Here is a 12,956-nt window from a genome sequence, read left to right as displayed (position 1 = left end):
TACGCACCATCTGTATATAAACAATTATCATATTTATGATCACAAAAGTACTGAAATAAAAAAGAAAGAGCGATCCGATCGCCCCAAATGATGTGATCCGATTAGCCCCATATAAGGGTATCAAAGGTTGTAGCTAACATAAACATATTATCGTATAAAAGTCTAAAATACACCAAATACTAAGCTTGGACATCGTGCGAACTAATAAGAATAAACACATTTGAATTTTCAAGCTTACTCTTTATTTTAAATACGAAATTGCAGCTTACGTAGGTTACATTCGGAAACCGCATGCCAGCTGTAAACAATGACTTAAATCAATTGACGCGCTATTACGTTAGGTGCGGGGGAGAGGGACGATGTATTACGAACGATCGGAATACTCATTTCTATCGCGATGTAAGAAATATGGACTAAATACTTATTTTGATCCGATTCGTCCTGCGATCCGATTCGCCCCGGTCCACCCCCTAAGGATTGGACTACACAGTAAAACCTCGATAACAAAAACTCTGAAAAAAAAATTAGATTTACCACGCTGCAGCCTAGCGTGCAGGAAACCCGCGTGAGTGGGCGATAACAGTTCTCCGGGCAAAAAGGAAGCAGAAATTGCGCACGCGTGTTTTAAATTAATCCTGCCCGATTAAAAGAACGGGTGAAACAGACGGGCCTTTGCGCGTCTGCTAATTAAATCCGGGTAAATTAGCTCCGTCTTAGAGGAGGATGGAACGTCAGTCGCAGGGTACGCATAATAGCGTGGCTGCTTCCACGACGTCGCGGTGCTCTCCGCCAACGAAACGGAGATTTAGATCTCTGGATAGAGGTCTGACGAAGAGCTGGCCGCTCTCTTCTCCCCTATTTTCGGGGAGATTTTCCACGATGAAAAATAACGGGACTCGAGTGGGAAGCCGGGCGAAGAAAATGGGATCGTTTGAATACGAATTTCACGGTCTTTAATGTCGAAGAGATTTGAATTCATTGGACGAGGCGAGGCGAGAGCAATGTTCCCTGAATTCGCGAACACTTCTGCGCTCCCGGTAATGGCCGGGCTCGCTCCTCGAAATAATTTTCGAGCGTTTCGCGCGACTTCGGCGCCGGAGTTAGATTGTAGGGGAACCGTGGTTTTTCGCCGGTGCAGCTGAAAGGGGATCAACAGGGCCTTTTATTCTCCGCCGGTTTCATTATGCCGCTTCTGGAGGCATCGGGATTATGAATAATTCGGGAGTATTTGCTTTTCCGCCGTCGCGGCTGAATTAATAAGAAGCCTTGGAAATCACCGGTAGACGAGTGGAGTTTATTACGGCGCGGCTTGAGACGGACATATTAATTTGCTGGGTGCTTGATGCAGTTTATAATAAGGAAGAAAAATGGTCATAGAAACTTATAACTTATAATTATTTCTCACGAATTTCGAAGGTGTTTCGCATCTCTTAATCAGTCTCTTCAGGATCGAACGTGACGTCCATACGGTAAAATACAATGTTAGTTAACAAATGCTACAGGTTTTAAAATTAATTAGTTTTTATTTTAATAAGAAGGGGAATTGCGCGGTGTATTGTTCTATGTGGCCATTTGAATTGGCGCGCAAAAGAGTCCTGACTTATCGATATCGAGGCTCGCAGTACAGCGCCTGGCCGCCAGGTGGCGGCGTCGGGGAAATTGAAAATCGCGCCCAAACAGTTTTCGAATAGTTTTGCATTGTTGATCGTGACCATGCGTAGACCTCGACGTCTCGTGCCTTGCTCCTCCGAAATATCGCGCCAAGAAGTGATTAGGAGCATGCGTCTGCGGAATATTAGGATGTCTATATCGCTGAACTTCGAGTGGGAGCAGTTGAACTGTGAGATTTGGGTATGCCAGCGATAAAATATCAATTTGTTGTGGTCGACATGCCTGGCGAAGGGAGACCGTAGCTTTCACTTGAGAATCTCTCGTGTTTCTCGACGTTTTCTCACGCTATTTCAATGCTATTTCGTACTCCTTCTTGCATTTTCAAGGGGTTTCGAGGAAAATGTATAAAGCATTCAGAAATTAATATCCAACAAATATTTTTATTAACTTCTTTAGAATTAACGTGGGGCTCGTACCGAGGGCTATCAGAGCCAGCATTCTTGACGAAATGTATGTGATTGTCAGTTAAATTGTGTGATCGTTTGTTCATTGGGAGATTTTATTAGTAAGGTAGTCGAATGTTGGGAAATGTTTCGAACTGTAGTTGCATCAATTTCGAGTCTTGCGATGTTTGAAGCGTGTGACTCGGTCATGGTGTTAGTTGCCACACCAGATGGCGCAGGCAGGAAGACACGTGTCGCCACCAACCGCATGTATGAAAAGCAGATACGTTTCCAAGAGCAGTCTCCCTTCGTCATGAATTCCTGTAAAGTTGTCTATAATTGATAAGGTAGTTTCCTAGTCATACATCAATTGCATCTTCGTTTCTTTTCGTAAGGCGATAACATTTGGCAATAATTGCAAACTAGAGGAGATAGCAAAATATATGTAAATATACATGCGAAAAAGTTGCAGTAACTGTAAAATGTTCTCAGGGAAACTTCCTTATCGATAGAACATCGGTAGAAGTCCTGTAGTACCAACTTCAAGTTCCATGGATAATTACACTATTTATACCATGCATTTGAAAACGGTGGGAGCAATCTCTGACCAGCGTATGTTACAATTCTTATCCGCTTACAAGTGAATACTGTTCGCAAGTACATTAGGATTCTAATAAGGGTATCGATTACCCACGGCGCAAAGTGAACCGAGATATTTTCCGTAAATTACACGACCTTACAGATTTTTATCGATCGCTATCGGTTTCCTACTCGGATTAATACGATACTTTTATGCAACTCTTTACGTAACGTCTTGCTCATCGCGTAATAAGCCGTTCCATCGAGTAATTAAATGGAAGTAGATCGCAATAGGGAAGCCGCTTTAAATAGCCCCAAGAGTGTGTTCACTCGTTTCAATGAACCGTAAGCTTCCCATTCTCAGGCATTTACATCATTTTATTTAAAACAACGCGGACTTGTACAGACATATCAAGCGACCGCGCGTCGAGTCAAAGTAGCTTTCCGAATGCAGCGCCAGCGGTTCGGGCAAATGCAATTCCTAATTTAATCCAATCTCCTCTCCCTCGTATCGTTGCGTCTCAAGTGTTATCGATAGAGATACCAACGGTGCTTTCGTTACGTTTCGAGAGGGAGGAACGCTATACAAGTCTGAAACAACCGATTCGCCAAACATACGTCGCGGGTATATTTAGCTGGAAAATTGAATCGCTGCCAGGATACGGCCCTGTAATTCGATCCTCACGGCCGAAGGGGATGCTCCTCGGCTGCAAGAGGTCCCGCAGGATTGCGGTCTCGAAATAATCGCCGGTATCGAGGCACTCGAAAGAATTCCATCTGTTCGCCATTTTAAACGCCGTCCCCACGTGAACGGGATCGCGTGCCGCGAAATATTCCGGGGAAAACGCGATGCGCGATAAGGGAAGGGGGAGAAGATTATAGATTTCCTGCTCCACTTTACCGTGTTTCCTTTTTCCCCGGCACAAAATCTAGGGGAGTCAAGCCAACTCTCCATTGGACGCCGAAGATTACAAACTTCTCAGATACCGATGTTTTCATCGAGGGTGTTTCCTGATCTTCAGCCGCGGTTATTCAACAGAAAGCAATGCTCGGTCAGTCAGACTGTTCGTTACTTAGACACCCTTAATCATCGTACAGGAGTCCCTAGGCATTCGAACTCCCAACCGAACATATCTACCGATTCAGAGTTCAAAAATAACCCACTAATTGACGCGATGCCCTCGCCTAATCTCGGCTAGCAGAGGTTATCGTTCTCATTTTAAAGACGTCGCATTCATCTCGCACAACAGCCCTCGACGTCCGCTTACAATTTAGAACGTTCCCGGATGCTTCGCGGAATGTCCACACTCTCCTCATTGATCGATCGAATCGAAACACCCGGGATCGCCGCGGCTTCCGGCCGTGTGTGTACGTTTCCTATGCAGTCGAGTTAACCCCCAACTTGCTCCCTCGGATACACACAAAAGGAGGCGAGCATGGCGCTCGTAGTGGTTCTTGGAGGTTCGCTCTAATCGTACAGAGCTGTTTGGCGATGGCGCGCGAAACTCCCGGACTCTGTGGAACGTTTAAACACATCCGACGATGTTTACGCCCGCGTCGATGGCCTGTATGTGCTCGCGTTTCCGTGGACCGCGCTGCGTGCCCGTCGGAAGAGAAACATACAGACGTGGCCGCGATTTGTCAGTGACGGGAACCAGAAGCACCCGGCGTCGCGTAATATTTCTGCGCCGGGGAGTCAGCTGGAATCGATGGGAGCAGCGCCGAAAACGGAACGCTTCCGGCCAACGGGTCATCGCGTGCCCGTTGTTCGCCAGGTTACGTGATCCACCGCGCGGAATAAGATATTCCCGAAACACCCATCCGGAACGACGAATCGGGCTGCGACACGCATGGATTTCGATTGTCAAGCATTCGCCATTGAATGGTTACCCAACGTCCCCAGTGGGACATCCCTCGAATTTTCATTCCGGGGCCGTTCTAGTTTCGGCCCGAAGTTTCAGGACACTATCCCGACGTGGATGTTCTCAGCTACGTACCTTCTAGTTTCTCCAGGCCGTTAATTATTCATAGGACATTCTCAGCGGGTGCGATCTCGCCCGAAATGATTCCTCAGATTCAGTCCCCGGGTAATCTTTAACCCTTAGCTGGTATCTTGGGGTCGCTCATGACCCCAGGCACGCAAAGTTCGCAGCAAAATTTTTGGTTGCCTAAGCTCGTAAACTGTTTTTCTAATTAATTTTATAATAATAGCTTAACTTTCTAGGTTTCTATTATTTTACGCATTACCTAAGAACAAAATATTCATAGAGGTTGATTCAGGGTCGACTTTACAAATTTCTGTGTCCTTCTTTATTTGGGGTCTGCCACGACCCCGGTATACCAGCCACGTTTGCCAAAAACAGTATACCAGTTAAGGGTTAATCGGAATTATTAATTCCAACGAAATCTGATTGGGGATTCTCTAAATCTTCCGGGACTCGGCTAGCCCGGGCCACTGGCGCTGCCTACAGAAGTATGTAATGGGAGAGAGCAGGCCGAAATTAGTGGAAGGTAATTTTAGTCGGCGTTTCTTATTTTCGTGATCGCCCCGCGATGCAGACTCCCAGGAATTCGCCGCGGCTCTTTTTATCCTCCGCTGGATTTTATTTTGAATGCCTCGAAACGCGGGCCCTGACCTTAGCGGGAGCCGATTCGCCATGGCGTCCGGTTGCTCGCGTTCATTCGTTTTTAAAATAAAGAGGTAGCCCCCCCCCCCTTCCTCTGTCTGTTGGAGGCGTCTCGTTTCTCTTCGCCGCGACGTGTCTTCATTAATCCCACGTCCTCGCCATATTCCGTTGCTCTTCGCTTCTCCGCCGGTGCGGTTGCTCGGTGATCGTCTCAGCGAGCCACCTCTAAGGAAACAGCAAAGTGCATTTACAAATTGGCGAAGCTCCGGACATTGTACAAACGTTCAGACGGATCCTGGGTTAAGCGAATAAGATTCGAGGATGCGCTTGAAAAGCTCCGAGTCCATTCAACGTGCAGCAGGATGTCCGCCGTAGCCATAAAAGTATCTGAGATCAGACGAAGCAGCGGTTCGCAGGGGCAGAGGTTTTTATCAGAAACTGTCCCCGCGGCAGATAAAATATTTGCCACGTTTTATTGACAATTTCCTGTGTACCCCCGGGGCCAGTCCCGAGTACAACGAGTTAAAATTGAAGGGATAAATTGGCTTCCAACGTAAAACTCCGAGGCGCGACGCGCCGCGGCGACTCCCGAGCCTTTTACGATCGTAATACCTCGTACCTATTAAACCCGACGCTCATTAAGGCGCGCGGGGCTGCATTTTCGACGAATTTGTTTAAGTGCACTTCCAGCGACGCTCGAAAATTTCCACGACGGCGGCGCGGGAGGGGTTAACAATTATTTTCGGCCGTAAGTCGGGGATGGCCGACTTAAGTGGGCGGCACTTTTTGCAACTGCTTCAACCGGCGCGGGTATAAATTCGAGCGTTGAAGCTCGTGCGTTCAGAAGCTGGAAAAATTTGCATCCACCTTCCCTGCGAAGAGTTTGATAAGGAAATGGCGGTTTTCTCTCGAGGGGGTGTTACTCCGGCTTCTCCTGGCGCTGGTGACAACGAATTTTCGTGATTCGAATATTTCGCGGCCTTTGTCCGTCGCTCGACGTGGTCTCTGCGCGTGAAAGTCTCGCCAGAGGGCCTTGGTTAGCCCCGGCTATCGCTGCGATTCTCTCTCTCTCTCTCTCTCGCTCTCTCGTAGTCGTCATGGAAACCCCTCTCTTCAGGGCTCACCCTCGTCGGGAGTAGGCAGTTTCCAGAGGTTTAGGGTGTAACGTCGAGCTCCCGGGCGAACGACGTCGATCAGGGCGAACCGTATTCCGCGGTGATAAATCTAAACGCTTCATCTTATCGCCCGCCGTTGCTCCGCGGTCTCCTGTTAACGTCCACGCGTATACCTGTCCCTCAAGGACAGCGAGCCACGCGGACGTCAGACGGTTGCGCAACAGCCCGGGACAATTTCAATTTCCTCCCAACTTCCACAGCGGCATAAGCTAATGAAAGGATAAAGATAAGCGATCCCATTTCTTGGCCGCGAGGTTTTATTCAGAGTCCAGGCTTTATTGCCTTTTAACAAGCCCCATGCAAATGAAGAGCGACAATATCGCCCGCTTCAACGTACGATCCCCCTTCCCCTGAAAACTTCTCCCCGGACCGAGCTCCTTCATTAGCATCGCGTTTTTTTCACGAATATTTTACGAGTCACCCGGCAGCGATCCTACTCAGCTCGATGGTATCCGTCACGATAAGCTGGCAGCCGGGGATAAAATCCGAGGAATTGGCCTGATCCTTCGATAGCCCTTCGTTTTATCAAATTCGTTCCGCCCTTTTGTCTTTCCCCCTTCTGGAGGGACCCACTTGCAGAACCGTTCCTCCGCCGCGGCGCATGACGTCGCTATTCCCGGCGCTCTCGTAAAAAAACCGGCGAGATTCGGGAAAATCGAAGACGACCTATAAACCGAGATGTCAGCCGTGAAGTTTGGACCATCACCTCCGTCCTATCGTGCCAGCTTGCTCGCTGCCTTCGGGGGAAAAGGGTCGCGGTGGAGATCGAACGACGAACCAGCCCCAGGATCCTCGCGATATCGAGGGGAAAATAAAATCCAGAAACGTATTCGAAATCCTGCTTCGCTGGTCCTAAAGTTCCCCCGAAAATCTGGCCAGGTTTGGACAGTTTGTCCCAATTCAACTCCGTGGGAATGTAGCAGGAGACTCGCGAACGTACCGCTGCAGGCTGTTTCCTTTTTTTCTAATGAAACGAAAAGGCATTGGGGGTTTATATAAATTTATATAGACATTGGAAGATCCAATAAATTCGCCCTCGCGGCGGCTCCTGCTCGTGTTCTTCTGCCCCCACAGCGAGGTCAACCGTAAAACATTTATATGGTGCCGCGAGGACTTATGTGAAAACAGCGGGCGCATGTGCGCTCCAGCTGCAACGCACCTACGAACGCGCGTAGAGGGTTCTAAAAATACGCGGCCACCCCGAGTGCACTTGAAACTGCACCAGCGGAGGCTGCACTGTGAAAAGAGGATAGCCGGCAAGTCGATAGGCAATTTCACGAGGCGACGCGACTCGCCCAAGCACCCCTCGCTCGTTATAGAATCGTATACAGGGCTGTATTTTCGTCTGCCTCTTGCATCGCACGCTCGAGATCGGTATTCGAGGTACACATTCTGTACTGGACAAAGAGTAGGGATATAACAAGAGCGACTCTCGTGTCAATGGATATAGCCTTGCAGCATGAATTCATTACTACGTAGAATCGTGAGCGCATTGTCGAGTATAATATTTCGGATCGCTAATTATTATTATTATTATTCGTCTTTATTACTTGGAATATACAAAGAACAGTAGTACACGAAGAATAGCGAAGTAAAAGGCGAGGCTGCGGTAAAATACTGCTAGAAGCCTAACTAAATAACTAGAACTAAAACTAAAGCTAGGGAAGAAAAGTGAAAACAGAAAAATTAGAAGACAATTTATTAAGAGACTTTTTTTTATTATTCTGGCGCATGGAGATAGGAAAGCATAACAGTGGATGGGCAGACAGGGACGAGACAAGGAAGAGCAGGAATATAAAGGTGGCTTAGGAGTAGTGTAGAAATATACATCGTCGAGATTTACATTTAAAATCAGGAAACGAATTTAGCCCTCGGATATGGTGGAAGGGAATTATAATAGTGAGCAGAAATATAGGCGAAGGAGGATTCAAATTTAGACGTCGAGTGTGCCGGTATGGAAAGGAGATTTTGATGCCGAGTAGAAAGAGAATTAGGCCCGTGGTAAGAAAGATTGTTGCGGATAGATAATGTGGATATCCATTTCACGCGAACCTGTCTTATTGCTCAGACCTCCTGAACCCACCCCCTGGAATTATCCACGTGCTCAGATTCACCCGTTACATTTGGTAAGCGAAGTTAGCGATCCAGTATTCTTCAGCGTCCCCAGGAATTTACGTAACGTCTGCTTCTCGCAGAAATACGGCGGGTCTAATCGGAGTAAAAGGATTTAATTCGGGATGAAGTGTTGCGGAGACGGCAGTCTCCGCTCGAGCCGGCTCTCGCTGAATGATTTAACGTCTCCTGGTACAGGAATCGTGCATTCCCAGCCGTGCATTCGACTCAGCTGCTGTCGCAACAGTGCGATCGTATCGTTACGTTTTATCCCCGCCTGTTATCGCGAAGTAATATCATGGAGATCCATTTCCGTCGAGAAGGGCGTCGAGTCGCGTTATTCCAAGCACCATGGCTCTTGCACCCTCTCGCGTTCGTCCCTTCGTTTCTATGGTGATTCGAAGAGGGATAGTATCCCCTGTAGATCGACCAGCCTCGCAGGTTGATTGTAGGTGCGGCGTACGCCTCGTTCCCTATAAACACAGGATGATCTGTCATGGGGATGCTGCTTCCACCAAAGGGAGCAGTCATCTGGCTAGGGATTATTCAAGTACGGCCGCGGATAACTTCGGCGATTATATTTTTACTGGAGATTCTCGTCAGGGCCCGATCGAGCTCTTCCGCCGCTCTGGGCGAGAATGATCTCTGCCGCCCTTAATATTTAGGTAATTATAAATAATTATATTGAAATATAATTATTCACAGTGAGCGAAATTTCTTTGTAAGTAGGTATTTGTTGAATAACAGAAGCCTCTTGTTTTATAAAAAAAAATGAATACTAGTAAAAAACCAGTAACGACATAAAATCAAATATATAGAGTAGGAGGTAGGTACTCACGTATTTTTTAAATAGAAAAAAAAACAGAGGAGCGCGGAGCAGTGGGGTTTTGCCCGGAGCAGGATCGGAGCCGGAGCACAGAAAACTTTTACTGCTCCACTGCTCCAAATTTGTTTTTATCATTTGAATTTTCTTTTATTTTATAAGAGCAGACGAATGAAATGTTTTTAATAAGTACCAATTCTCAATTTTTCATCACTGACAAAATATTATATCGTATGGCCCGGTGCGAAGGAGGCACAGTACTTTCTTTGCCCGAAAATTAAGCAGTATTTATGAATTTTTCTCTATATGAAAATGGAAAGCTAGAAATATGGGGTTTGTTGCAAATGACAGATCACAGTTTGACAGTATTAAAAGAATTTTTATTTATAAAAAAAGCAGCCGGAGCAAGTATTTTGATATCGGAGAGGAGTAAATAAAGAATTCGTCTGCTCCAATCCCCTGGAGAAAAGACACAACTCTTATCAAACATTTTGAAAAATCGATAAAAGGACAACGCAAACACTTTATTGATTTTAATCTTCTCTTTCCGCCAATTTTGCCGCCCCAAATTTGCCACTCTGGGCAGTCGCCCTTTGCACCCCCTAGATCAGGCCCTGATTCTCTTCTCTTGCCTTTCTTGATCCTCTCTAATGGCCTTCCTTTCGCGAATTTTCCATTCGCTCTATGCCGCGAAGTGCCCCAGCAGGCACTTCCTCTCTCGCGTGTATTTACACTGCTTCTAAACGTCTGCTCGACTTGTTTAGTGAGATCACATTCGCGGCCGCGTACTGAAAATACAGCTGCACCCCGGAACGCTTATACGCCTGCCTAGTCTCCTTAACGAAATGACCAGGATTCTTGGAGCTGGCGGCGCTTTCCCTCTCCTGATGCGACTTTAATCGCCCCGAATCATCGCTACGTCCAGACGTACACACGCTCTCGAAGGAAGCACAACGCTGTGCATTATCGACACGAACGAGCGCGACGGACACCCTCGAGAATCGTGTTCTTCAACGTTTCCGCGAAATCTCCTTAACGCTCTCATAGTTAATCGACCTTGGTGCGAGAGAGAACCATCAAAGGAACGGCATTCAGGGTGCAAAAGATCCGTTTAGGGCGCTCGGTGGTTTTTACGAGTCGTTTCCGAGCACAATCGCCCTTTGAGCGCCAGGTCGAAGTCTAAATATCGGCGTTAATGAAAGTAACCGTGAATTCGTCGCTACTGGCTGTGAAACTATTCGTGGAGGAACGTTTCATGGGGCCTTTGAGACTCCATTTCGTGTTTCGCAGGTGAACCATCGGTGTATCGAATTCATTTCCTGTTCTCACCTCAAGCTGTCGCTCTCCATTGCGCTTTACAACCCTTGAGCTGCGAAAACAATTGCGTCACTCGCTTCGTAAGAATCACCTTGTACAGACACACCGGCAGAACCAAACGCTACTCTCCTCTCCGTTCTGATTAAATAAAACGTATCGTCATCGCCCACCCTGGCTGGCACAGCCCCGCGATTTTCCACCTAGCGCGCAGACTGTCGCGGTCTCCTGTTTGACATTTTTCGTTCCGCCGTTTCCCTGCGGCCGACAGACACAGCAGTCGGATCCTGGCGGTATTCCAGGGATATAAATTGTCGGGATTTCGTTGTCTCCGATACTTTGCTCCCCGGAACTTTTCCACCCTCGTCAGCGGTGCCCATTCCTGTGTCTCTCGCGACTGGAGTCTGGCGCAGCTGTGCGAAACAGTCGAACAGAACGTGGCCGGGGTTTCGCAACGATCCGCTCCTTCGATCCTCGCCGCGATCGTCCCGCAATTATCCGCGCTTCGATCGGTCTCCCGACCACGTGTCCCGTAGACAGAGATTGCGGCAACGATCGCGGATGGCATAGGCGTAATGGAAATCGTGAAAGTTTCGACGGTGCACGTAGCCGGAGATTTTTGCCGGAGGATGCGCAAGAAGCTCGCCGTCCTCCGCATAAATCAAAGGTTAGAGGCGGGTGATTTACGCAGGATTTCTGCGAGCATCTCGATATGCTCGCGTCGCGAGAATGCTCTCGCAGACGCGTGGAAAGCGGTGCGCGGGCGGTAACGAGCGCCGACGAGGCTTTGTTACTTGAATAATTAATGCCGGGCGTTGGGAGAAAGGCAGCAACCCTTTGCGCAGCGACGCGATATCCTTGGCACGTTTTCTGGGAGGGAATAAATGTGTTTCCCGGGGAGCTTCGGCGTGTCTACAGCATCCTCGATGGCCAGTAACATCCTAGCTTCTGGGAACTCGTGTTCGTCGTCATCCTCGAGTCATTGGGTTATAGGAACTCGAGTGCTCGGTATGCAACTCATTTGTCGCCCGTTAAGTCTCCGGATTGCGTCCGCCTGTCGCTGGAGATTCTGATAGGACGGGCGGAGAGGTAATACCGTGTTCTGGGGAATAATAAAGTTTCCCCTGAACGGGGGATTGCACTCGTAACGATAATTTCGCGACGGATCGCGGCGAGTAATCTCGCGTGGCACGAGCTACCCTCCGAATCGGGATCCGTTCTGTACACTTCGATAATGGTTTCATTTCCTTGTATCTCTCTGTTGCACGCTAATATATGCGTAATAACGGGGCGCCGCGGGCGCAATAACGAAGCTTCGATATTATACGCGGCGACGGGGCGCTGGAACCCGACTCATTCACGGACCAATGGTCGATTTTCGCGGTGCACCGCCGTCGCATTAAAAAGAACGGAATAAAAGGAAGCGCGGGAAATGTTATTCTATCCTTTGCCCGTGAAAAATCGCCTTAATTATAGGAGCGGAGTCGAGAGTACGGATCGATACATCAGTAGCTAGCTCCGTAACATAAAACGAGTAAAGAGTAACACACGAGGTTCCCCGCTGCAATAGATTCTCTCGATTTTCGAGCAACCTAAAGATCAGAGAGGAATTGATTTATTTCCACGTGAAACAAGATACGCAGCTCGGGAACATGTGCAGGCTGCGCGCGAGGCTCTGGCATTTCGCAAGCGCGGACAGAAAAGGCAAACACCAATCGCGACACAAAGAGTTAGTCATGCGCTGCTATAAAAAAGTGAGAGATATTCACCCGCAATGCTTAATCGTTGCAAATTTATATCTCTGCGCATATTCAAGGGCAAAGAGAATACGCGAAACTGAGAATAACAGTGGGCCGCTGGAAGGGGTAATCGAAAAACGATTAAACGCAACTCGATTATTTTAATTTCTGTTCGATGAACCCATTTTTGCTGCCCGCCAAGCAAATCGTATGAGCATAAAAAAAACGGGTAGGGGGAAGGTAAATCGTTGGCATAAATCTTCTATCATATTGCATCAAACTATCGCGGGGCTGGCATCAACGTTGCGCGGGTAATAAATGTAACGAACGGTTCGCGGGAAATGAAACGTTTTATATTTCCATAAATTTCGCGATTAAACGTAGGAGCCAAGGGACGATTAAAGAACGAAGCAGAATGGTGGAATTTATCAAGCAAATCCTGACGTTGTGGTTTATACATTCGTTTGGTTTTATTAGGCTAAATATTTATCCAGCGATATGCGCGAATAAACTTCTGTTCGAATGCGCTTCGT

The 12,956-nt window shown here is 47.7% G+C and overlaps 1 protein-coding gene across 2 annotated transcripts in view; it reads left to right on the top strand.

The window, feature by feature from the left end:
• The window catches only part of LOC143372090 (RNA binding protein fox-1 homolog 2), a 228,523-nt gene that overhangs the window by 82,183 nt on the left and 133,384 nt on the right, over positions 1–12,956 (top strand). The gene's annotated exons all lie outside the window — the stretch shown is intronic.

This window comes from Andrena cerasifolii, chromosome 8 (assembly GCF_050908995.1).
Source record: "Andrena cerasifolii isolate SP2316 chromosome 8, iyAndCera1_principal, whole genome shotgun sequence".
NCBI classification, from domain to species: Eukaryota; Metazoa; Arthropoda; class Insecta; order Hymenoptera; family Andrenidae; genus Andrena; species Andrena cerasifolii.
The sequence above is the reverse complement of the archived record's forward strand: the minus strand, read 5'-3'. Positions and strand labels throughout refer to the sequence as shown.